Source organism: Tiliqua scincoides, chromosome 7 (assembly GCF_035046505.1).
Source record: "Tiliqua scincoides isolate rTilSci1 chromosome 7, rTilSci1.hap2, whole genome shotgun sequence".
Taxonomy (NCBI): domain Eukaryota; kingdom Metazoa; phylum Chordata; class Lepidosauria; order Squamata; family Scincidae; genus Tiliqua; species Tiliqua scincoides.
In genome coordinates this window covers 66617836-66644826 of record NC_089827.1, presented here as the reverse complement: position 1 = coordinate 66644826, position 26991 = coordinate 66617836, and the positions used below count along the sequence as shown (strand labels likewise).

At 46.5% G+C, this 26991-nt stretch overlaps 2 pseudogenes; one reads left to right on the top strand and one right to left on the bottom strand.

Annotated features, from left to right (window-relative positions):
* The first annotated feature begins 360 nt into the window (after positions 1 to 360).
* On the top strand, positions 361 to 483 carry LOC136657741 (5S ribosomal RNA; annotated as a pseudogene).
* Positions 484 to 2386: 1903 nt separating this feature from the next.
* LOC136658163 (5S ribosomal RNA) lies at positions 2387 to 2509 on the bottom strand (annotated as a pseudogene).
* Between the last annotated feature and the right edge of the window lie 24482 nt (positions 2510 to 26991).

Genomic DNA, 26991 nt, shown 5'->3' with positions numbered 1-26991 from the left:
CTGTACCCTACTTTGCTTTTCAAAGAATCATATTTCTCTAGGCTAACAGCAAAAAATAAAAATAAAAATAAAAAAAACCACTAAGAAAACACCTTCCCCACAGTTACTTGTGAATCAGCAAATATCTGTGTTTTGTCAACAAGAACACATCACATTTCAAAGTAAGAAATCATAAACTGAGAGACCTTCCAGACCTTCACACAATACAAGTAGAATTAGCATGCTTTACCTTGCACATGCCCGATCTCGTCTGATCTTGGAAGCTAAGCAGGGTCAGGCCTGGTTAGTACTTGGATGGGAGACCGCCTGGGAATACTAGGTGCTGTAGGCTTATACCATAGTCTTTCGAGACTGAAGGTTGCCAACCATCTCCCTATACTGAACACTATCTCCTGATCTCGTCTGATCTCGGAAGCTAAGCAGGGTCAGGCCTGGTTAGTACTTGGATGGGAGACTGCTTGGGAATACCGGGTACTGTAGGCTTATACCATAGTCTTTCGAGACTGAAGGTTGCCAACCATAACTAGTAAGTCGCTATGAACCAGTGACACTACAAGCCATTCTCTTCCATTGCATGCCGTTCATGTTTCTCCCTACGTAGTGAGCTGATTTGCTATCACCTAATCATGGTGGAGGGGAACTCATTCAAACTACCTTTGAACATGCAGTTCCAATACTGTAGTGCAGGGGTCTTCAATCTTTTTAGGGCCATAACTCAAATAAATAAGTAAATAGTATGAGACTAGGAACCCACTATCAATCTCAGTCCCCTCCTGGGACTCTATCTGCCCACTCCTCACCCTTGTTTACCTCCTTCCAGCATCACTGTAACCAAATATTCTCAATGGAGAGAGCAGAAAAAATTCCCATGAAGCCTGGCTCTAGGGAAAGCTATTTTAACACAATTGCTAAGAACCTGAGCAGGACTTGGACACAATCTCTGGGTACCTGAAGGGGTACACCAGGTGCCTCCCCCTTAACTTGGTAGTGCTCCAGTCCAGAGGTCTTCAACCATTTTCACTCCTATGCAGGACAAAGTTCCAAACAACACAGTCCTGGAACGAGCTGGAATCCCTAGCATGTATGCACTGCTGAAACAGAGACGCCTGCGTTGGCTCGGTCATGTTGTGAGAATGGATGATGGGCGGATCCGAAAGGATCTCCTCTATGGAGAACTCGTGCAAGGAAAGCGCCCTACAGGTAGACCACAGCTGCCATACAAGGACATCTGCAAGAGGGATCTGAAGGCCTTAGGAGTGGACCTCAACAGGTGGGAAACCCTGGCCTCTGAGCGGCCCGCTTGGAGGCAGGCTGTGCAGCATGGCCTTTCCCAGTTTGAAGAGACACTTGGCCAACAGTCTGAGGCTAAGAGGCAAAGAAGGAAGGCCCATAGCCAGGGAGACAGACCAGGGACAGACTGCACTTGCTCCCAGTGTGGAAGGGATTGTCACTCCCGAATTGGCCTTTTCAGCCACACTAGACGCTGTTCCAGAACCACCATCCAGAGCGCGATACCAGAGTCTTCCAAGACTGAAGGTTGCCAACAATTGGATGCAACACCACAAGTGAGGCTCATTAGGATCCCAACCCCCAGGTTGAAGAATGCTGCTGTAGTGAACCCACATGATACCTATGGAACTAGGTGAACCAGTTCATCAGGTGCGGATAGATGTGAATGGCCACACTCCTTCCACATGCTTCCACAAAAAATCATTTCTTTACTCAGCATGTAATTAATCTGTGGAACTCCTTGTCAGGGGATGTGGTGATGGCATCTGGTCTAGAAGCCTTTAAAAGGGGATTGGACAGATTTCTGGAGGGAAAAAAATCCATCACAGGTTACAAGCCATGATGGGTATGTGCAACCTCCTGGTTTTAGAAGTAGGCTACCTCAGAATGCCAGTTGCAAGGGAATGGAAACAGAATACAGGTATCATGTTGTCAAGTGGGGTCTCTGAGTCATCTGGTGGACCACTGAGATACAGGAATCGGGACTAAATGGGCCACCACATCCCTTTTCCAGCAAGTTTGTACTTCACGATAATACTTTGTGATGTGGTCAAGCTGCATCTGGCCACAGCAAAGGTTGCTAAGGTAGCAGTGCCAGGCAACGCTGCTGTTAGACTACAAGATGCTGTGTTAGTCACGAAGATGAGCAGGGCACGTAGCTTGCTAGTAAAGCCCCTTGGGATAGCTTGGAGTCTGTGTGTGTTGGTTCCAAATATTTGAATCTTCCTTCTCAAATTCCTAAAAGGGAACCCGCCCCCCCCCAAGGTGGGTGACAAGCATAAGGGCCCAATCCTATTCCCCACCAGTGGCACCAATGCAGCTGAACCAAAAAGGTATCCATGGATGGCAACCTTCAGTCTCGAAAGACTATGGTATAAGCCTACAGCACCCGGTATTCCCAGGCGGTCTCCCATCCAAGTACTAACCAGGCCTGACCCTGCTTAGCTTCCGAGATCAGACAAGATCGGGAGATAGTGTTCAGTATAGGGAGATGGTTGGCAACCTTCAGATGCAGGGCAGGGAGAATATCCCATGGTTGGTTGGCAACCTTCAGTCTTGAAAGACTATGGTAGAAGCCTACAGCACCCGGTATTCCCAGGCAGTCTCCCATCCAAGTTCTGACCATGACCAGGCCTGACCCTGCTTAGCTTCCAAGATCAGACGAGATCAGGCATCTGCAGGGTATCCAGTGAAAGAATGAATGACCCAAGCAGATGACCCAAATATAAGGCACGTAAAAATTGTTTTTGACTTACCGCCGAGTAAGCACTGGGCTGCCTTTGAGTCTCTTCAGACACATGCCACCACTTTTGGTGACGTATGTCCAAGGAGAGGAAAGGGGCAGTGAGCATTGGAATGAAGGGGATAGGATTGCAGCTGGATCCACCCTCTCCCACCTCCTCCCCACCCATTCCTTCCCCCTACCTTCCCAATTACTCCCCCAGTGGACCCACTCCCTTCCCTTCCCACTCACTCTTTGCCCGCACCACTGGCTTACTGGCTCTGGTGGGCCCATTGAGGTCTAGTAACAGAGCTGCCACCAGTGGCGAGCTGCACACCACCAGCAGCCGTTTTACGACAGCGGAAGCGACTTGTAACTTGCACCGCTTGGCAGCCTGATCCTGGATAGAATTGGGCTGCTAAATAGTCAATAAAAGGACATTAAAACAATGGGCCAAACTAGATGCTTACACTTCTCTTTCACTGTTAAAACGGAGCCCATCTCATTCTTTGTGCTTGGGACAATCCCAGCTTAAAAACACACCATCGTCACATCTTCTTTGACCTTGTTCTTTTTGTCCAAGGATCCCTAATTTGGCTTCCTGGCATACAGCGGTTCCCGGACAATAAATGCCACTCTAATGAACGTTGAGCCATAAGCCTTCATGATCGCTTTGCTCTCCGCCGTGTATTTTTAGAGACTGTGCTGTAAACCAAAAGGAAAGTTTATGGCGATATACAACAATTCTATTCGTGAGGCACTGGTCTTTGGGCTCTTGCATATTTAATGTCTGAGCAAACAAAGATTATTCAAGTTTCTCCAGCTGTTTCAAATATTTATGTGCCTACGGAAGTCTTTAGGTCAGAATCACTACCACTAAAAGTAAATGGATTACAGCAGTCAGTATTTATGGGTCTTTCACTTTGGTCTGCTGCATTACTCATCCTGCTCAATTATTTAGTCCCGGATAATTCAGAGAGTCGGAAGTCCGTACTAAAAGCATTTTTTTTTAAAAGAACTTCGGACTTGTGCACGTATTTTCTTTTCCTGCCGGTTGTTGTGCCTCTGGAAAACTTCTACAGTTACCTACACATCTGCCTTTAAGCAGTGGTAGAGAGTGAATTCGTTTTTTAATTACAGATTATGTTTAAAGTCCTACATGGCATAGGGCTGAGATACCTCAAGTCCACTTTCCCCCATATAATCCAGCACATTCCCTAAAATAATCAGAGACGGCCCTTCTTAGGATACCACCACCATCTTAAGCCAAGGGGGATGGTGGCAAGGTGCAGGACCCCCCATATAATCCAGCAGATCCCCTAAGATTATCAGAGAGGCCCCTTATTGGGATACCACCGCCATCTGAAGCCAAAGGGATGGTGGCAAGGTGCCAGGGCCTTCTTGGTTGCGTTGCCTCCTCTCTGGAATCAGGTACCAGAAGACTGGAGGTTAGCCCCCTCGTCACATGCCTTCCAGCGGGGTTTCAAGACTTATTGATTTTGCTTGGCTTTTGGGGAGGGAGCAACTACCTATGACACTTTTTAAATCCATGTTGCCACTTTGTATTATGTAAGAGCAGCTTTAGCTCGTCATCTTCTATCTCGTTTTTTTAATTATTAACTGTAATTGGGTGTTTTTTTTTAAATTTAGATGTTTTATCTTTGTATGTTTTATCTTCTTGTTGTATACCACTTTGAATATTAGAAAAGTTGTATATATAAGTTCCAAACAACACAGTTTGGAACAAAGTTCCAGACAACACAGTCCTGGAACGTGCTGGAATCCCTAGCATGTATGCACTGCTGAAACAGAGACGCCTGCGTTGGCTCGGTCATGTCGTGAGAATGGATGATAGCCGGATCCCAAAGGATCTCCTCTATGGAGAACTTGTGCAAGGAAAGCGCCCTACAGGTAGACCACAGCTGCGATACAAGGACATCTGCAAGAGGGATCTGAAGACCTTAGGGATGGACCTCAACAAGTGGGAAACCCTGGCCTCTGAGCGGCCCACTTGGAGGCAGGTTGTGCAGCATGGCCTTTCCCAGTTTGAAGAGACACTTGGCCAACAGTCTGAGGCTAAGAGGCAAAGAAGGAAGGCCCATAGCCAGGGAGACAGACCAGGGACAGACTGCACTTGCTCCCGGTGTGGAAGGGATTGTCACTCCCGAATCGGCCTTTTCAGCCACACTAGACGCTGTGCCAGAACCACCTTTCAGAGTGCGATACCAGAGTCTTTCGAGACTGAAGGTTGCCAACAACAGTATATATAAATATAATAAATAAAATAAATTTCCTCTGTCATGGAACTCAGAGCCAGCTGCAGGTGTGGCAGACCCATCCTCAGTGGGCCCCCTCCTTACTGCCATTGCTGTTGATGTTCCTCTTCACCACCATTGCAGGTTCATGTGCCAGAGAGAGGAGAGAACGGATAGGCAAGCAAGTGAACAAGCTGGTGGCAACAGCACCTCCACCTCCATCACCTGGCGGACAAACCAACAGGTGGCAAAGGGCGGGCAAGCAAACGAATAGCCATGGTGATCAGCCATGGCCATTTGGATTCCAAATCTCCTGCAGGTGCCCACCCACAGCACCCGATACAACTAACTAGGCACCCATCCAGAGACTAAGCAGAACTCAACCAGCCTCCACAAGGTTGCCGTATCCTATGTTCTGAATTCTAGGGATGATTCACCGGCCTCTGGATTGGATAGGCCTGGTACAAATAATAACTGGCCATGCTCAAGGGCAGATCCTTTCACTTGTGGTCACCGACTTCAGGCACCACAAGCTGGACAGCACACTCAATGGCATAGCTAGGCGAAGCGCAAGCCACATCATCAGGTCACAGCCAATTACTTCAGTATCTGCATGCTTGGAGGAGGCTGATGCTACAAGTCACTGCCCCAGGCCTCAGAAGTGGTAGTAATGCCTCTGTTGTGAGCACATTCCTCATTTCTATTTCAGGCCTTTCTGCCTGCCCCCCTACCCCCAAGACGTCCAGTGTGGTTCAGTCCTGACAGTGAGACAGAAGTTTCAACAACACCCTCAGCAGTAGACAACACAGAATCAATGAACCAAGTTATATGACCTGATATTGTCTTTCCCACCTCCAGCCATGCACAGAAGGTGGCCACCTCACATTGTCGAATAGAAGAACTAGGCCTACTATTATTATTTTATCATTAAGTATATTTATACAGGTGGGACCTTGGTATGCGCAGGGGATTCATTCTCGGACTCTCCCGTGGATACCGAAAACCACGGACAATAAAATCTGTAGTTTCAGCCCCTTTAAAGCTCTCCAGAGGTGACTGGAACTGTGCTTCCCCAGAGGGCTTCCCCTGGCCTCAGAATGCCTTATAAGGGCAAAGAAGTCACATCTGGTTTCCCAAGGGAACCAGAAGTTGCAGGGTTTTTTTTTCCCCCAAAATGGCCATTCTGAAGCCCACAGAGGCTGTGGGGGGACACAAGCAGTCTCTGAGGGCTTCAGAAAGCCCTCTGGAGGTGAATGGAGTACAGATCCAGTCACTTCCGGAGGGCTCAGTTTGTGTTAAGTCCGGCTCCACTCGGGTACGGAGATACCATGCAGATAATGGAGACCCCACCTGTGTATCACTTTTCCACAAAAAGCTCACAATGCGACATTCATAGCAAAAAAAACACACACACATGATGTCCAGGTACAGGAGAAACTGATGAAAGCAAGAAGAGAAGAGGACATCAGAGGATCCAGTCATGTATCGTTCCCCATCAGGCTGCAGTAAAAACCAGCCTTGGTACTTTTCTAGTCTTCAATGTCCTTGCATTGCTTCAGTATTTCTTCTAGAATGCCGAATCTTACTTGTTTAATTTCTTCACAATGTTCTCAAGCCCTGTTCTCCATAATACAGGTTGTAAGTCTTCTGCTGCTTTACAATTCAGTGCTCCAAAGGGCTCTGGGGTTCTAAATCAGAGGCACACATCCTGCAAAATGCAGGCACATTGCATTGAATGCTGCCTTTTCATTAGAACTTAAAGAAAATGTATTTAATGTCAGTTTGAAGACACAAGCTTCTGTGGCATACGAGAGGCACATTTGATTATTCTAGCAGGAGCTTGGTCGGCAGCAGTGACTTTCATTTGATGGATCAGAGTGATGTTCTGTAGACTCCACAAATTTACAAACACAGCATTTTGTGCAGGGCTGTTTAGCATTTGTCTCTTCTGAATAAATACAAGTCAGAATCTGGGGCCAAAAAATTGCATGATGTTAGACGCATCCATGGCCCTGCCGTGCTTCAGTTTTCTTTGGTAGGTACCATGATCCCAATCCCAGGGGCATACTTTCTGGTGGTCTGTATGTCCACATTTCAGGGTGCGGGGACCTGCTGACAACTTGGGGTTCCCACCAGGCTGCATATGGCCATTGGTACAAGGCAAGTCCTTTAGGATGAGCTTGAGTGGATCTCGGAGGGCTTGTTCCACTCTGTGGTCATGGACAGGACTTGTACAGATGAGGATGGGGGAGTGGGTTACAGATAAGGATGGGGGAGCCCTAGCCAGGGCTCTTTGTGAGGGTCACTGGCACACACACCTTCTGGAGCATGGCCTCCACTTTCATGAGCATCAGCCATATACAGCCATCTCCCACTCTTGACCCACCCTTTTCCCTTATCCAAAAAGTGCCCAGCCCCTTCCATTCCCATCCTTCCCACCTCCCAGGCCCTCACTGTGTTCCCCCTCCACCATTCGCTCCAGGGGAGGATCTCCCTTGCTGAGGGTGGTGTTACCATTCATGGGTCCTGCTGGTGAGGCAGAAAGGACCCCCTGCCAAGGCCCATCCACCCAGTGTAGCAGCTGGAAGTTGCTGCCGCCATCAGTGCTAATGTGGGTGGCTGCACCAGCTCACACAAGCATACCTCACACAGCCCAAGTCGCCACTGGGCTCTGCCCAAGCAATGCAGGTGAGGCACAGCTGGGCATGATCAGCCTGCCTGACCTCTTCACTCAGCTGGAGAGCAAGCAGAAGCACCAAAGAGTGTTCCTTAGTCCAACTGCAAGACCAGGTACATGCTCTCCTGGACACTGCAATACAGCTGTCCAGTTCTGCTCTGATACCTATCTGAGGTGGTTTAGTCCTTTTGGTTGGAAGACTTCTTCTGCTCTAGTTCTAGACATGAAGGTCCTCTAGTCAGGGATGCTGCAAGCTGACTGCATTCCTGTGAACTGTTTTCAATTCACAGAAGCTGCTTCCAAGCCTGCTCGGTCCCTGTTGAATGCTGACCTTAAGGCAGGGGCTATCAGAGCCTGGGAGCCTGAGTGGGGACCACCGGCAAGGAGAAAACATCATAGCTGAGAGTATCTGAATTTCTGCATGGTCAATTATGTGGGCACCACTTAAGCATCGGAAACATCTAAACTTAGAGGTAACTCTGACAGGGATATTACCTTCTTCCTTCCTAACCTTCCTGGGTATACAGTATTTTTGGCTCTGCATTATAATTCAATTGCAAAGCAGCATCCCAGCTTGGCAGGGTTCAGCACACTTCTGGTGTGTGATTCATTCACGTACTAAACAAACCACAGAGAACGCTAACGGCCAAGTAATACTCTCTGCTGCTTTAACACTCAGGGAAAGTTTGCTTCCTGGGATCCACTCGCTCTGGGTCTCCCCCCCCCCCCGTTTTTCCACTTACGATGATATAAGAAAATAAAACTAGCAAGACAAGATCCCATATATCAGTTGCAAGTGTCCTTTTTTGCACGTCAGTTGTTGTCCCAAAACGTGTTACATCAGTTGATGCCTGGCGAACACACTCACAAAAATTCTTGATTTTGTTTGTACTTTACACCTGCAGTTACTTACTGTTCTGCCCTCCCATAGCTACGCTACTGATTATCTATAAAGTTCCCACTGAAGAGCTATTTCAACCTAGTCTGTTGTAAAGAATCAGCATATGTTGACATATCCTATTACAATTAGTAAATGCCACCTGTTCCTTTTCATCTCTCTGTCTCTGTCAATCAGAAAATATGGTGCTCCTTGCAAACTTTTCTATATATTTTGAAATATTTCCATTGCAGTATGCAGTAAACAGAGAAAAGGTTAGAAGCAGGAGCTGCAGCCCATGTCTTTGTTTTTCTACACACAAGGGAAGGCGGATACCATGACTGGAAAACACAAAACACCAGTTACTTCCTTCCTCTCCGAAGATGTGAACCTGATCCAAGGAAAGTACTCCGAGATTTTGTCACTAACCTTGATGTGAAACAGATAACAGTACAGAGGCAGGTTTCTTCTCACAAAGGACAGCGAGCTCAAATTCTAGCCATGTGTGTCACTCTGCAAGGAACCAAATCTTTCAAATGGTTTTGTGGCACCCTCTGACCGGACAGTGTTAAGTGACCTCTGAATTCTGGTCTCTGTTTTTCTGCTTACTGATATGCTATCAAGGGGCAGGGTGTAGCTTGGCCACAAGGGTTGTTCATAGAGCTTGCAAAGCAACCTATTCAATGGTTCACTTCCTTTTTACAATCTGCCTTATAGTTCTCAGGTGGCCAGATTGCAACTCATCTGTGGGGCATGCTGGAGTTTTGAGGAGAGGGAAAAATCAAAGGATAACTATACAGGCATGCCCCCATATCATGAAGATTCATTCCAGGGATACCCTCTCGTGGATACAGAAACTGTGGATATGGGGAACTCTCTCTGTGACCCCCACACCCATTAACATTATTTAAATGCTTACCCCAGTGAAGATGTTCCTCCTTTACAACAGTGTTTCTCAAACTGTGGGTCGGGACAGAATGGGGACCCATTTCAGGTGGGTCTGCATTTATTTCAATATTTTAGTTTAGACTTGATGATCATTAGACTTGATGCTACCATGGTATGTGACTGCAGTTGGGGGAATGTTACAGACCTGTACTTTTAACAAGCGAATATGTATATTCTTTTAACAATGATAGTAAATGGAACTTACTCCTGGGTAAGTGTGGGTAGGATTGCAGCCTACAATTGTTACAAATGGTACCTCCTGCTTGATGATGCCGCTTCTGGTCATGACATCACTTCCAGTGAGTCCTGACAGATTGTCATTCTAAAAAGTGGGTCCCAGTGCTAAATGTGTGAGAAACACTGCTTTATAGGATTCAGCCATTGGCAAGTTCAGCCACTTGTACTGCTTCCTTACTCAACATTGGTAGAGGATAAGTGCTGAATAGCCTCTCTTTTGTCCCTTAAATAGACTCTGTGAATTGTATCTAGTGTTACCAGATACAAAGAGGGACAGAGTGCCTATACCTTTAATCATTGTACAGAAGAGGGAATTTGGGTAGGTGCAGCTTTTTAAACCCATCCACGTTGAGTTGCACCTGCCAAAATTCCCTCTTCTGTACAATGGTTAAAGGTATAGGCAGTGTGTCCTAGTTTGTATCTGATAACCCTAGTCCAAATGTCTCTTACTTTCCCCATGTTGGGGAAGGAGGCATTAATTATTTCTTCTCATTTTTTGTATTTTTAAATATCAGTGCTGCATCACATTTAACCTGGGGAGAGTGGCTTGACAATCCAAGCCACTTTGATTGCTGCCTACACATCTTAAGTCCTGCAGTTGATCCTTGTCAGCACTGTAAACAGAAGTGAAGAAAGAAAGAAAGAAATCTTATTTCACCAATTCCTCCCCCCCCCCCAAAAAAAAAAAAAATGAACAGGCAACCTTGCTTGTTGCCATTCAAATTATTTTTGAGACTGGATAATCAGCATAATTTCTCCTTGCAGAATCAGCTCAGAGCATGCCACCATTTTCTTGGGTGTAGTGGCATTGTTTTTAATTGTTTTTAAATGTTTATTTGCATTTTATTATGCTTTGTATTTTAATTGTGATTGTTAGCCTCCTTAGGTGCCCTTCGGGGAGAAAGGTGGAATACAGATCCAATAAATAAATAAATAAATAAATAAATAAATAAATAAATAAATAAATAAATAGAGGGGTTGCAAAGCACTAGGTTGTGCAGGCGCCTGAATGAAATGTGCAAGCAGCTCTTCCCTTCCCCTGTGGAGCCATTGCAGACTGTAGGAGCAAAATGGAGACCTCCGTTTGCTTCCCCCCATGGCTCCAAAGGGGAGGGGATGCTTGCATGGCGCGTTCAGATGCCTGCAAGATTTAGTGCTTTGCAACCCCTCTAGCTGCTCCACCACTTGGATGAAAACTGGAGAGCACATCTTAGAGAAGGCTTGTTATTTCACAAGAGGAATGCCGCTATTCGTTCAAAACGTTTGCACTTAATATACACTCTGCTTTGGACGTTTCTTGGCAATACTTGAAGCTAAATACATGGAAAGTGGAAGCTTCTGTTACATATGACAGAGAATCGGCAATGGCGTTTTTGCTGCCAGGGTTCCCTGTGTCATGTCCGAGACCTTGGCTTATTCTCTACATCCACTCAGGTTGCCTTAGTATTTCCAGATGTGCCCTACTGGCTTTCTCTTATTGTTTCTAAGACTGTGAATGACTCATCCCGCATGAAGAGCCTGTGATATGAGACTTCCGTGGGGATGCCTTCATATCCCCCAGTTCAGGAGCAGAAACCAAATCATAAGCTACGTATATGTTGTGAGATGGGAGAAGCTATTGTCTGAGTGTCTGTCACATGGTTAACATGGGAGTGGTTTGGCTGACCACCTTTGCAGCCCAATCCTACCTAAATTCCCCCACATTGATGCAGCAGCGCTGGCGTGGGCTACATTGCATCGATAGGGGAGAAATTTCAGCTGCTGGAGGACTTCTTGGGGTGAGGAGACATTTGTCTCCATGCCCTGGGGTAAGCCCCACAATCCTCAAAGGGTCAACTCAGAACTGTGCCAGAAGTCCACATTGAACCATGTTGGTGGATCAGACTCAGGAAGGGGGTTAGAATATGGAGCACACCCCCTTCCAGGCCCGATCCTCCCAGCCCTGCCTCTGTTGTCACACTCCCCTTGCCCTGACCCACCATCTCCCTGCCTAGAAGCAACTTCCAGTGTAACCTTCCAGTGTGAACTTCCACACCTTCCAGTGTGACCTTCCAGTGTGACCTTCCACAACTTCCAGTGTGACCTTCCAGTGTGAACTTCCACACCTTCCAGTGTGACCTTCCAGTGTGAACTTCCACAACTTCCAGTGTGACCTTCCAGTGTGACCTTCTACAACTTCCAGTGTGACCTTCCAGTGTGAACTTCCACAACTTCTGGTGTGACTGAAAGTCACTTCCAATCACTTCTGTGGACCATTCCGAGACCCGTGAAGGCCAATAGAGTGGGTTGCTAGCCAGCATGAGGGCACTCCTGGCATGGCTTTCCTCTTGAATGTTCTGGTCTTGATCATGGCTTGTCCAAATTAGAGCAATAAATTAGTAATGTATTCCTAATAAGACACTCACCTAAGATATTGTTAAGAATGCATATAACGTTATTCTTGTCATGCACTTGGCAAGAATAAGCTAGCCATGCTATACACACTTTCCTGAAGGTATATCCCATTGAACACAGTGAGACTTACATCTGAGTAGACATGCATAGGATTGTGCTGTAGCACATTATCAAGAATGCATATTAGAGGTGAGGAAGTTCATTTTCTGGTAAGCACAACAGGGAGAGATCAAATCACACTGACACTTTTTTTCTTCAAGTGCAGTTGCATATCTGGAGGGGGCAGTCACAGGGATGCTGTCGCCCTGGATGGCACTCAATGGGGAGGTGGCAATGCTGCCCCTGCTGCAGCTGCTGGGGCCCTTCCCTTCTCGCTCACAATTGCCCCATGCCCCCTACGAACACGACCAGAGGATCTTCAGTGACCCAGGACAGCCTCCCTGGGCCTCAGAAGGCCTTCTAAGCCCTCTGGAAGATGTTAGAACATCACTTCTGGTTTTTCAGGCAAACCAGAATTGAGGTTTTAAGGCCTTTAGAAGGTCCAGAGAGGCCACACGCAGCTTCCCCAGGCCTTAAAATGTCACTTCCGCTTCCAAATGTCACTTTGCCACCCTGGACCTCAGATGGAGTGGTCCCGGAAGGTAAGGAGCGGCCCTGGAAGGTGTGCCACAGGGCGGCACTCCTTCTAGCTACGCCACTGCTCAAGTGTGTTCACTTTCCCTGAAGTACTCACTTGCAGAGAGTTGCACTCCAACTAGATCAGGGGTGCTCACACTTTTTTGGCCCGAGAGCTACTTTGAAACCCAGCAAGGCCCGGAGATCTACCAGAGTTTTTTTTTTACAATGTTCGCGCCATCATAACATATAACATTTATGTGTACAATGTATGTTGGTGTACCTTGAGCCCCACTGAGTATAACAGGACTTACTCCTGACTAGACATGCCTAGGATTAGGCTGTGAGGCTGCAATCCTAGCCACACTTACCTGGGAGTAAGCCCCATTGAGTACAATGGGCCTTACTCCCGGCGTTTCCTCCCAGAGGCACCTGAAAGGGGGGGTCGGCACTCCGCGAACTACTCATTTTGCCTCGCGATCTACCAGTAGATCGCGATCTACCAGTAGATCTACCAGTAGATCTACTAGTAGATCGCGATCCACCTATTGAGCACCCCTGAACTAGATGAGCTGGTTAGTTAATCCATGATAGGTCAGGTGTCCGAAAAACGATGTCCAAAAAAGGGTTGCTGAAGAAGGGGATCTGAGGATGAATTCAGAGAGAGAGAGAGAGAGAGAGAGAGAGAGAGAGAGAGAGAGAGAGATGACTTAATGCACAGAGCAGTGAGTTTTCATGGGTATGAGAAGGCCCTTCAAGCTTCCTAGCAAATGTGTGAAAACACTTAACAATCAGAGCACCACTGTGAAGTTAAATGCTAACTAAATCATGATATCTGGGAAAGGCAGGGGAGTATTGCCAACAGTTGCCATTGCCTTCAGCATTAAGAACTAAATGGCTGGACAGTAAGACGGTGGCTTTGAGAAAAGGAGCACTCACAATTTTAAAACAATAATATGAAATCAAAGGCCAGATGAGTCAAAGCCACGACAAGGGCACATCGTGCTCCATTGAAATGGATTTCCTTTCTCCGCTAATGCTGTGAGTTTGTTTTTGTTCCCTTGGAATGCTTTAAAATGCAGTTCCACCCTGAAGGGCTTCTTTTCTGGAAACTGAACACTTCATAAGACTACGAATCACAGGAATTATGCTCAGTTGCGTTATAAGAGAAGGCCCCTGCCTTAATTACTTGGTGCCATAATCGGTTCACCCTTTTTAAACGGACTAACTTTAAATGTCTTACAGCATAATCCTAAACTGGCTGCTGCGCGCTGTCCCAAATGTGCCATAAGGCAGGCTCTGGCAGCGTGGAGGATCCTGGAGCCAACAGACAAGATTGCATCAGCCTGCCAGTGCTAGTCAGAGCAGGAAGGTGCCCCCCCCATGTCCACCAGAGCAGGAAGGTGCTTGTGTGCTGGCAGAGGGGCAGGGGAAGGGTGGAACTGAGGTTGGAATGGAGGTAATGGGGCAGGGGAATCAGGCCCAGGAAGGGAACAGCAGCAGTGGGAATGGAGGTAACCGGGCAGGGGAATTGGGCCCAGGAAGGGGTGGGAACAGGAGCAGTGGCTACCATCCTTCCCCCCTTCTTGGGCCTGATTTCCCAACGCAGGGCTGCTCGGACTTACGCCACTGATTTTGCTGGCGCAAGTCCACGTAGCTCCATAGCAGCTGTTGAGGCTTACTCAGGAGGAAGAGGCGATCTCCAGCAGCCTCTCTGGATGCAGCAAAGGCTGTACCCGCCCCGCTGCATTGCAGCACAAGACTTTGGTGAGGATTGAACTGTTAGGTTGCAATTCTATATACACTTTCCTGGAAATAAGCCCCACTGAACACAGTGGAATTTATTTCTGTGTAGTTGTGCATAAGATTGCACTGTTAATATGTGCCGGGCCAAGGAAGGCATACGTGACAGTCCTTAAGACAGTGTCAAATCTGGGAGGAAACTGGCCTGCTGCAGTAGCTCTTTGACTTGTGCATCCGCTTGGCATGAAGGGGTGTATAGGAGTTCTGGGACACAGCTGCTGGGCTATAGCTGCTGCAGAAGTACGTTTTGGGGTACACAGGACACTTTCCATTCTAGTGTGAGCCTAGATATGACAATGCCAGTATCCTGCAATGATTTCCCATATTTAAAAGATTTTAGAAAGAAACTTAAAAGTGTTTGATGTCTATATGAGTGTTTCTCAAACTGTAGGTCAGGACCCACTAGGTGGGTCGTGAGCCAATTTCAGGTGGGTCCCCATTTTATTTTTAATATACTAGACTTGATGCTACCATGGTATGTGACTGCATTTGGAGAAATGTTACAGACCTGTACTTTCAACAAGCTCTGTATATTCTTTTTACAGTGATAGTAAATGGGACTTACTCCTGGGTAAGTGTGGGTAGGATTTCAGCCTAGGATTGTCAAAAATCTTCCTGCTTGATGATGTCACTTCCACTCATGGTATAACTTCCGGTGGGTCCTGACAGATTCTCATTCTAAAAAGTGGGTCCCAGTGCTAAATGTGTGAGAACCACTGTTCTGTATTATTAAATCTAGCTGCTGACATCATGTGGTTGGGCAAACCGGGTAGACAGACTTTTCTGGTGGTTGCCACCCGCCGCTACCCTGTTTTGCCCCTTCCCTACCCCCCCATTCTGCCCACCCCCATTGCCACTTTCCTCTCGCTCTGTTATTGCCCCTCTCACTTTGTATTCCCTGATAAAATCCCCCCCAGAGGCCCTAGAGCAGGGGTGTCCAAAGTTTTTGGCAGGAGGGCCACATCTGCTCTTTGACACTGTGTCAGGGGCCAGGGAAAAAAAGAATTAATTTATGTGTAAAATTTGAATAAATTTACATAAGTTTACATAAATGAATATATTAAAGATGAACTTATATGAATGAATGAAGGTCTTGTGATAGCTCAAGGCCTATAAAAGGCCTTGCACAAAGCAAGGTTGGCCTTTCCTTTGCTGCCACTGCTGCATCACAGACGTGAAACAGCAAGCAGTGGAGGGAGCCCTCATCCCACAGCTCATCCTCTGTGCTCAATGCTCTTCCACAAGGCCTTGCTGGGGGACCCCCCCCCCAGGTCACTTTTGGGTTGCACAGCGCCCACGACCCACTTTTTGACCTCTACAGGCCCAAGAATGCCTTGTAGAAGTGACCACAAGCTACTTCCAAGTTCACGGAAGTGACTTCCAGTACACTTCCAGTTTGCTTCTGTGACTTCTGATCACTTCTTCATGCCATTCTGGGGCCCACAGAAGCCGGTGGAGTGGGTTGGGGACCCAGTGTGACCTAGAAGCACAGAGATGCTTGTGTGTGTTTCTGCCTGGTCTTCCGTGACCATTCTGGGGGCTACCAGAAAGACTCTGTAGCAGAGCATTGAGTATGGGGCCGCAACCCACCACACATCGGGGCAGGGCCCACAGTTTGGGAAACACTGCATTAGAGCATCCATTCAGACTTTCCAAGATTCAACAAGGCAGAGAACTTGGAAGAGTTGGGGCTAGAATGCCCCAATCCAAGATTGCACTAGAAATAATACCAAATGATGTGTGGTGCAATAATGTCGGCTCAATGTGTTCTTTGAACGTTTATTTCTTAGAAATTTCAGTGCGTCAGGTCAATTTCTTAGACACCATTAACGAGGAATAGGTAATGGTCTTGTGTTCTTGGCAAAGTAAGCAAGCTTTCTGCAGCCCCAGTGTATGCGAGCAAATTGGAACAGCTTAAAAGTTGACACTGCATGACATCAGAGAGGTTTGCATCATTGTGTTTCCATAGTCACAGTCAGCCAGGTAACACAGAACGGCTTTCTGAGTAGTTTTCAGTTCTGACTGTGCACTCGCCTGACATCACCTTGCAGCATCTGAAACCAAATGGATATCTTTTTGTTCTGTTTTTGTTTGATTCTGAATCACCGCACAGGCCACACTGCACACGCTGCGCACACACTGTAGATGTACCAAAGAGCTTCTGCTTCTAGAAGAACTGGATCTTTTAAGCGTGCAACACACAACTGTGCTCCATTTTATCAAAGGGTCGTAGAAATGGTTCTATGCAGATATCAGCTGCTGGATTCCTAATCTAGGAGTGTGCACAGGAGATGTGTGTGAAAAACAGCAACAGCTATCAGCTTTGGGGAAGAGGAAGGCTTCAGTAGGTTTCATGCATTAAAAATTGGTCACTGTGTTTAATAAAGTAGCACAAGTTAAACCCAATTGCAACCTAGTGTCTTCGCTGGGGGGTGTGAGCGTAAATAGAATGCTAGATGCAGGGAGGTGGTAGTGAGATGCAAGTATCTTGTGGTCTTTTGTGTGCTGCCTGAGGCATCTGTTGGGCCACTGCGGGATACAGGAAGCTGGACTAGATGGGCCTTTGGCCTGATCCAGCAGGGCTCTTCTTATGTTCTTATAAGGCTGGATTTAGTCTCCCTCTATCAGGAGAGGCGAAACTGCGACTCAAAAGCCAGTGCGGCTCTTGGAAATATGTTGAATGAGTTCCTGTTTGCACCACAATTAATAAAGAAGGTAAATAAAAAATTTTCAAGATTTATAATGATTTACTGGGTATAAACGGAGAGTCCACTGGATTAAAACATCTGTAATGTATAATGTTCATGGTGAGTAAATATATTTAAGAATTGAAGTGTTTCTTAAATATTACGGCTCTCAAATCTCTCTCTTGCAGCTCTCAAATATCTGACACTTATCGTATGTGGCTCTTATGTATAGCAAATTTGACCACTCCTGCCCTATATAAAACTTGGGGTCCCAGGTCTCCTGGGTCAAGACTTACATTGGTTCAGAAAAGAGAAAGAAGATAACCTGTACACCTCTGAACCTGGCACATGGGTCTAATATTGGGTTATAGGCGGATGTTCCCCTAACACAGGGGTCTCCAAATCCCAGCTCAGGGGCCAGGTGTGACCCTCAGTGAGTCTCTGTCCAACCTGTGGCCAGCTTCTGGTCTCCTGAGAGCCTCTGGCCCAGTAGAAAAAATATGACCAGAGCTGTGCTTGTGGGTTGGGGGAATGGGGTCCATTTAAGTGTGTGCTTTATTTCTGTGGCATGTGTTGGTACTTGGAGAAATCCTGGAAATTTGAACACATTCATTCGTTTCTTCATTCATCTAAGTTTCATCTCTAATGTATTTATTGAAATTTTATATTAAAAGATTTTTTTTTTCTGACCCTCTACACTGTGCCAGATATTTGATGTGGCCCTTTGACCAAAATGTTTGGAGACCCCTGCCCTAACACATTCTCGATCAACAACACATTGTAAGGCTCCAGTTAACCGGAAAAGGGGTATTTGTTCTCTTTGTCCCACTGAGCGAGTCTAAGACCATTTGTTTGTTTCTCCCTGAACTCTCTTAAGCCGAAAGGATCAAAGTCGTAACCTCAACCTGAAACAGTCACGCTTTGGAGAGGGGATGAGTTCTTTCTGTTTTTGTTTCCAAGGAGAAAATATGGCATTAATAAGCCTCACATAATTAGCTACACAACAGACTCGTCAGGATTGCTTAATGGAGGCTGCCATTCCAAATTAACCAGATGCTTAAGAACAAACGGGAACTGGTAAGTAAGCAGAATCGGAGGCACATGTTATCAATTATCTCCATTGGGGCTGAAATAAAAGCACGCCTTGAGCTTTGAGTTTATTCGCTCATTAGCTCCAGACAATTTTGTAAATTAAAGTGGAGAACACCCCACAACTACCCCCTTATAGATGACAAGGCCTAAGGCCTGTTTTTATGTTTCAGTGGTTGAATATCTCAAAGCTTCACATGAATGCGCCTGTGGAGTTTTTGAGACACCGGTAATTGACAGTTCCTGTCTGCTCTCCTTAGCCTGCGCAATCAAGTTAATTTGTGCTGGTTTCAGCCCTCAAGGCAGATTTACAGCCGTTGAGAAGGATGGGTCTTACATCCCATCATGGCATGTTGCATCTACTATGAGAAGAACCTATGGGGAATCATGCCTTCTTGGAAAATGCCATTGACGTGCGGGACGTTTTTTCTACCATATCCAAATAACTGACTGAAAATCCTGAGAAATCAAGTACAGTTGAAGCAGAAGTGGCTTCTTGCCACAAAACGGATTTCTAGGGATTCAGATTTGTATCTTTTAAAAAACATCCAAAACCCAACACCCCACCCACTGCAAGCAATACAGGGTGTACAATTACATGCTCATTCAAACAGAGGGGGGGGAAATGATGTGGCTGCCTCTCATGCGGCCTCCTTTTTTGTCTCTGGGCATTACATGTGCATTAATAATAATAATAATAATACAGGTATTTATATACCACGTTTCTTGGTCCTCAGATTTCTCCTCAGACTTTATTCAAGGCGGTTTACATAGGCCGGCTATTTAAATCCCCGTAGGGATTTTTACAATTGAAAGAAGGTTCTATCTTTCAAGAACCACAATATTCAGATGTTTCTTTCTGATCTGGTTTCACATTCTGGCCTCCATCCTCCCACGCTCAGAGCAGATGGAATTGCTTGGCTTCAGCTTGCCAGCTGCTTCAAGGTCGCACGGCGCCGGTGGCCTCGAACTGGCGACCTGTGGATGTTATCTTCAGGCAAACGGACGCTCTACCCTCTAGACCAGACCTAGCCACTGCTTCCTGCCAAAGTGCCTGACAGCCTGATCTTGAACTGCCCTGCGCCCAGAGGAGCAGTGGCACCAAAATGGTTGCCACTGCATTCTATGTGTGCCACTAGCCACCAGTGTCTTCTCGGGGAAGGAGAAATTTGTCCTCTTCCCCTGGGTAAGGGTGCAGGCCCTGCAATGGGGCTATTCAAGTCTGTGCCAGCTATTTTGCCGGTGCAGAGTCCCTGTGTCGAGCCAGAAGACACAATGTGGGGTTCTGGATCTAGCCAAGCAGACTTGTGTTTAGACTTGGGCTCCAGCCCCAAGATTTTTCATTATGTATATGCAAGCTCTGCCATATCCTGATCCCTGTGTCGGGCCTTCCAGCCTGACAAAGGGACTCTCAACAATGCGCCAGCAAAATAGCTGACACAGACTTGAGCAGCTCCATTGTGAGGTCTGCACCCTTACCTGGGGGAATGGGAAGAATACCCCCCTCCTGTGGAGACGCCGGCATCCGCCCGGCACCCATAGGATGCAGTGGCAGCCATTTTGGCACTGCTGCTCCTCTGGGCGCCAGCAGCTTAGGACTGGGCTGTCAAGGGAGCATGCAAGATAGCACGATACCTGCATCCTGTAATCACTCCCTTGCACGTGGCATTCTGAGGTAGCATACATCTAAAATCAGGAGGTTGCATGTACACATCATGGCTGGTAACTTGTAATGGACTTTTTTTCTAGAAATCTGTCTAATCCACTTTTAAAGGCATCTAGACCAGATGCCATTACCACATCCTGTGGCAAGGAGTTCCACAAACTAATTACACGCTGGGTAAAGAAATATTTCCTTTTATCTGTTCTAACTCTCCCGACACTCAGTGGATGTCCTCTGATTCTGGTGTTGTGTGAGAGGGACAAGAACATCTCTAGCCATCCTCTGAATAATTTTGTACAAGGAAAAGGCGGGATATAAATTTTTCAAATAATAATATTAATAACTTGAGACTAGTTAGGCAGCTTACTAGACATGTATGGCAGCCCACCACAGGTTTGATGACCCTCCTACCTGCCTGGAGCTACAAAAACCAGAGGGTTGACAATCACCATGTTGTGGCGGGGGGGAGGGGGAGGGTGGATATGTGTTTTGCTTGATGAGTCACAGGTCTGAGTTAGTATTTTCTTTTCATAACATTTAGTTGAATCAGAACAAATAAAGGCAAGTCCATGTGAAAGAAAGAAAGAAAGAAAGAAAGAAAGAAAGAAAGAAAGAAAGAAAGAAAGAAAGAAAGAAAGAAAGAAAGAAAGAAAGAAAGAAAGACTGTACCAACAATCGACATTAGGCTTTATATAGCACCAACTCATCGCCCTGGTATCTTAGCACTGACAAAAGCCCAGCTGAAAAGCAACAGGACTGAAAAGGTATTTCATGACATGACATTCATATTCTCATCTTGCAGTGACCTTTACCAGAAAGCTTGTCAGCTAGTAATAAAAGCAAGATGTCCCTCGGCACATGAAAAACAGTGGCAGAGGAGAATAGCTGGGGGAAAAAAAGCTACACCATGGCTTCCTCATGAGGAAGCTGCTTGAACCATTCACTAATGAGGCTATACTATATCTCCAAAATTAGACATGATAAGGCAAAACGGATGCCATTTTTGGAATCGGCACCCCTAATTCATATCAAACCACCATAAAGTTTGGGGAAAACTTTTCTGACCCTTAATTTTTTAGGCCTGTGTTACCAGAGAATCAAATTCTTCCTTCAACACCATCCAAAAACTGAGACACACAATGCTGGGCCTTGGATATGTCCAATCCAATGTTCTAACAGTTGGAGTCTATGTTCAGTATTTTCTTCTGAGTTATTGCAGAAGGGCAATTTATCTCAATGGCCTCAAGCTTCAAGCCTTCCTTAGGAGGAAGTCCCATTGAATTTAATGGGGCTTACTTTTGGCTAGATAAGCATAAGAACAGAAGAAGAGCCATGCTGGATCAAGCCAAAGGCCCACCTAGTCCAGCTTCCTGTATCTCACAGTGGCCCACCAGATGCCTCAGGGAGCACACAAGACAACAAAATACTTGCATCCTGGTGCCCTGCTTTGCATCTGGCATTCTGAGGTAGCCTATTTCAAAAATCAGGAGGTTGCACAAACCCATCATGGCTTGTAACCTGTGATGAACTTTTCTTCTAGAAATCTGTCCAGTTTTAAAGTTTTAAAATCTGTCCTTTCAAAGGCATCAGGTCCAAACGCCAGCACTACATCCTGTTGCAAGGCGTTCAACCGTCTAATTGCATGCTGGGTAAAGAAACAGAATTGTGCTGTCAGTATGGGAGTCACATTTATGGAAACTAGGTTAAATTGCTTGAACTTTCCTATAATTATTTTGGCTCTCCACAAGGGTAGGTGGTAGGATAGTAATGTCACATGGGAGAAGCACCTTTGACTCATATGGGAGAGGGGGGGAATTCTTAAAACAGCACTCTGGATTGATGTTTCTTGATTCATAACTTCCTACACACATTAAAAAGTCAATTCTGCCTTTTCAAAAGAGGCAGGCAAAAGGAGACCAAAAAAGGGGGAGGGGGAGATGGCAAATCTGGAGCCCTGGGAACATTTTGGAACTTCACAAAGGAACGTTCCTATGAAATATTTTTGGAATCAGTAACTTTTTTTTTTATTCGAACTTTACAGAATAGTCCAAACAAAAGCTGAAGCTCAGGCTGGCTGTAGGTGAAAAGAGAGAAAAGAGAATGGGCAGTTGCTATGACACTGGAGGGATTTTTCTCTCACCTGCAAAACTTAGAGTTTTGCACCCCCTCTAGCTATGCCACTGAATCCCTCCCAGATTTTGGCCTGGCTTATCTCAGACTCAATGCAACATCAACGACATGGGCCCTCACAAGCTCTTTAGAATATAAGCAGCTACACTGACGACAAACAAAAGATCTGTCATGCCACATTTTGCTGATGCAATGGGAGGCATTTATATCTTGCACCTGCTGGGGCTCACGTAAATCATCTGATAGAGCCAGGCAATTCTCCCACTTGTGCAGCATGGTTGGCAACCTTCAGTCTCGAAAGACTATGGTATAAGCCTACAGCACCCGGTATTGCCAGGTGGTCTCCCATCCAAGTACTAACCAGGCCTGACCCTGCTTTAGCTTCCGAGATCGGGCATGTGCAGGGTAACAGTTGTTGTCATGGCGCCAAGAAAATAGGATGACAGCCACTGATATCTGTATGGTCTGGTGTAAGGTTACTGTATTCCACAAAGTGTAGTTCTCCAGCGAGGGGCAGTTGTGTTAGTATCCTGGGCGTTGGTTTCTGCCTTGATGAATACTACAAGCAGCATTGTATAATTGACAACAAATTGTATTGTAATGTTCACCTTGAGCATTCATTGCTGGAAAACCTTTCAGCTGGTTCTCCTGGTCTCTTGTGGTGGGCTTGGTTGCACCCCTCTTGTTAACAACCTCTATCTGGCTTTCTTTAGAACGGTCTCTTAAAGGAGCCTTACCCTCACATAGTGCAGAAAAATAACAGCATTTTGCTATTTGTTGTCTACTCTTAATTTAAAGGCTCATCTTTCAAGTGCTGCACTGCTCCTTGTTATTCTACCCAGCAATGGCATAGCAAGGAAGAAGTTGGATCAGAGGAGATGGGGCACTGAACTGTACAAGGCTCAAGACTTGTACAAAGTTTAAATGGGAAGAAAGAGATGCATCGAGCTGCTGTGCTGCTAGAACTCCTTGTGTCTCCCTCCTCTAGGCTTTTAGATGCAAAAGCCTAGAGGGGGTCTTCTGTGGTCAGGAGGTGTAACCTGGAGGCTGAGCTGTCGCCTTGGCTGAAAAAGCTAAGCAGGATTAGCTGCCTTGGATGGCAGACTGAAGCCGCTGGCCGGTCTCTGTGAAGGAATGTGGAGGAGTCATTTGGCAAGAAACAAGATAACATCTTGAGAACTGGTCTGAAGCGTGATTTGCAGCTGCCTGTGAAAGCTTGAAAGTGCAAGAGCCGGCAAACTGCACTATGAGGAAGACAACTGCACTATGAAGGAAATCATCTGGAGAAATGAAGGGTTCTGTGAGTCTCTTTCATGGAACAATACTTGTAAAAACCCCATTGAAAAATAGGGTTTATGGTCAGTCTGCTTATGTAAATCGACTTGAATCGATGAGAAAGTCTATAAATACTGTAATAAATAAGTCACTAGACCAGAACACTTGCATTCCTCAGAGGGAGTGCAAAGCACCAAGTTTTTCAGGGAACCTCACTGCAACATACAAGCAGCCCCTCTCTTTTGGAGCCGTTCCGGGCATGGGGAGCAAAACAGAGGCAAATGCCCAGGATAGCTCCAAAGCGGAGGGGCTGTTTGCATGCTGCAGTGAGGCTCCCTGCAAAACTTCATGCTTTGCACCCCCTCTAGCTACGCCACTGGTATGCCTTTCTTCCCAGCAGTGTAGATACAGGAGAAGGCCCAAGTGCACAGCGGGTGAAAACATGGATGTAGTGGAAGTAGAAAAGCCAGTTGCAATGGATAGCAGGAAGCCTGTCCCTGATGCTTTGTTCTTGTTTCTGCAGATTTTTCTCAGAGCTGTAAGATAAATGGCACCTCCTGAAATGCCATCTGCTACAAAAAGATTACATGTGCAGGAGCCTGGTCCCCTTTGCAGCTGGTCACCTTAGTGTCTGCCTCAGGATTCTGTGGTTGTACTGCAGTATTATGTTATGTCTTAGCAGACTGGGTATTAGGGTGAATTAGAGGTAAGTGCTGGCAGTTCAGGATTAGTGGTCTCTGTGCTAATCCTGGTGGGTTTCAGAAACCACCCTGACACTTGGCTTGTAGGAACAGAGGGTTTGATGGGATAGGTATGAAGGAAGGCTTGCAGTCTTCAGGGGTGAGGCACAAGAACAAGGATTTCAAAAAGGGGGCTAAGCCGTCTTCAGCTAGCCGACATGGTAGTGTGTCTCATGCCACAACAGCACAGAGTCAACTTCTGCTCCCATTGGCTTTTCCTTGAGAGTCTCCACTCAGGCTCTCACCAGCCATCACCAGCCCTCTGCAGACCCCAGTCCAGCATCAACCACCAGCTTCTGTCTTTCTGAATGCCCTTCCCATCTCCTCTCTCCACCAATAACCTCTCTTCCCACCCACAAGGCCTCCCTCCACCCTCCCCAGATTACAGCAGGACATGCAGTCTCATATGTAATATCTAATAGGCTGCTCATCTGTTTCCCAGGTACATCTGTACACATGGATATGATCATTGTAACTCTGTCGTGCAGTGGCAAACATCCTGACGTGCAGTGGTAAACTCCCATTCCCATGGGTTTTTGCATGCTTGTTCTGCGCCTAAGTAAGAAGCAGAGAACATACATTTGTTTCTAAACTTTCAACCCCCTTTGTACCTCTAACATAAGAACATAAGAACAGCCCCACTGGATCAGGCCATAGGCCCATCTAGTCCAGCTTCCTGTATCTCACAGCGGCCCACCAAATGCCCCAGGGAGCACACCAGATAACAAGAGACCTCATCCTGGTGCCCTCCCTTGCACCTGGCATTCTGACATAACCCATTTCTAAAATCAGGAGGTTGCGCATACACATCATGGCTTGTACCCCGTAATGGATTTTTCCTCCAGAAACTTGTCCAATCCCCTTTTAAAGGCATCCAGGCCAGATGCCGGCACTACATCCTGTGGCAAGGAGTTCCACAGACCGACCACATGCTGAGTAAAGAAATATTTTCTTTTGTCTATCCTAACCCTCCCAACACTCAATTTTCGTGGATGTCCCCTGGTTCTGGTGTTATACAGGCAAAATGTACACACGCCCGCGCACCACACAGCTGTGTTTGACTTGTGAAAATCAGTGGTGTAGCTAGAGGGGGTGCAAAGCACTAAGTTTTGCAGGGAGCCTCACTGCAGCGTGCAGGCGGCCCCTCCCCTTTGGAGCCTTTCTGGGTCCTGTGGCAAAACGGAGGCCTGCACTTGCTCTTTAGCTGGTGCAAATCCAAAGACAAGAAAGGCGCAAGGAGCTTCCAAACAGAGGGGAGAGGATCCACCATGCACCATTGCTGCCAGATCCACCCCTCCTTGCCCAGTTTTTCCCCCTCCACACCCATCCACCCCTGCCCTCAGTACTACCTTACCTTGTCCGCCAGGCTCAGTGGGGTCCAGTGGCAGAGTTGAGGTGCTGCTGCATCTTGCTTCCTACTGTTGTAAGGCTGCACACAGGACTGGGCTATCAGTGTAACAAAACTAAAGATCAAATTAGAAATTATTTGAGCCTGTGAGTAGGGGCTAGGGTGCCTGCTTTCTCATCAATAAATGGTAGTCAGATGGGGGGCCCTGGGGGATCAAGTCCCCGATGTTGTTGGGAAGGGGGTTTAGTCCCTGCCATTGTTTCAGTTTGTGTGCCCCTCATGGATGCTTTTTACCCTGGACAAACAAAGCACCTACTGGTGCCAATGAGAGCTTTGCTTCCAAGACAAATTGAAGCCCCAATCAGGACTGAGACCATGACACGAGCAGGAGTCTGTACTCTCCTTCCCCAGGCACAATCTTGATCCACCAGCTATATGATCTGGCTCCAATTTACTGCCAAAAAATAAAATAAAACAAGCATGCCAACCCCAATTATGTGCCTAAAGTAAATTTGGACTCTCTCTGAGAACCCGAACCAGGGAAGGGGAGGCAGAGACGTCCCTTAGTGCCTGGACTGTGAATCGTGTTCTCTGCTGCTTCCTCTACCCAGAAAAATTCTTCATATACTTTTTCAACTGCAATTGCCTTTGCAAGCACAGGGCCAAATGCCATATCTAGAAATGGGAAGGTCTCATGGAGATTGGAAAATGGAAGACTGGATGGCTGGTTGTTGTGGTCTGAGTTGCAGGACTCTTGGGGTGAACCCCTATACACACTTTCCTGAGAGTAAGTCCCATTGAGCTCAATGACACATTTCTGGGTAGACATGCATTGGCTTGTGCTGTTGAACTGTTAACATGAGATTCCATGCCCATCTCCCTTTTTACACACACACACACACACACACACACACACACACACACACACACACACACACCATTATTGCACAATTTATCACAATCTATCATTCCTTGGTATGCTTTATAAGAGACAAAAGAAAGGGAATCTCAGGTTTCATGTTTCCTCCTGTTTCCATGGTCACGGTTTTCTAAGTCTGGGTAAAAGATAATAACAATCTACCAATCTTGTTAATTTTGTTCTAGGAGCATCTTTATTTCATGGCTTGCGCAAAATGTACTGAAATAATGTGGCATCCACAAAGAACTTCAACCAAAATAGAAGATAAAGCAGTGCTTCCAAAATGGGCAAGGTGATTAATGGCAGACACAGAAATACTTCTTTGGGATTCTAAAGGTCTTTAATAAGCAAGACAGGATTAGATTAGGACATGGCATCTCCCCCCCCCCACCCATATTAACCTTGGAACTGCTTGACACTTGAATCCCAGAGATGGCAATCATAGAAAAGGGGGCAGATCCAAAACGCAATATCACAACCTGCTGAGCTGACGCTTGATACCATGTGTCCAATGTGCATTTTGAAGAAGGATGAGAGATATTTGCAGTTCTCGGGCACAAGCTGCGCAGAGCTGGTCTTCATCATCATCATCACGTGGGCAGG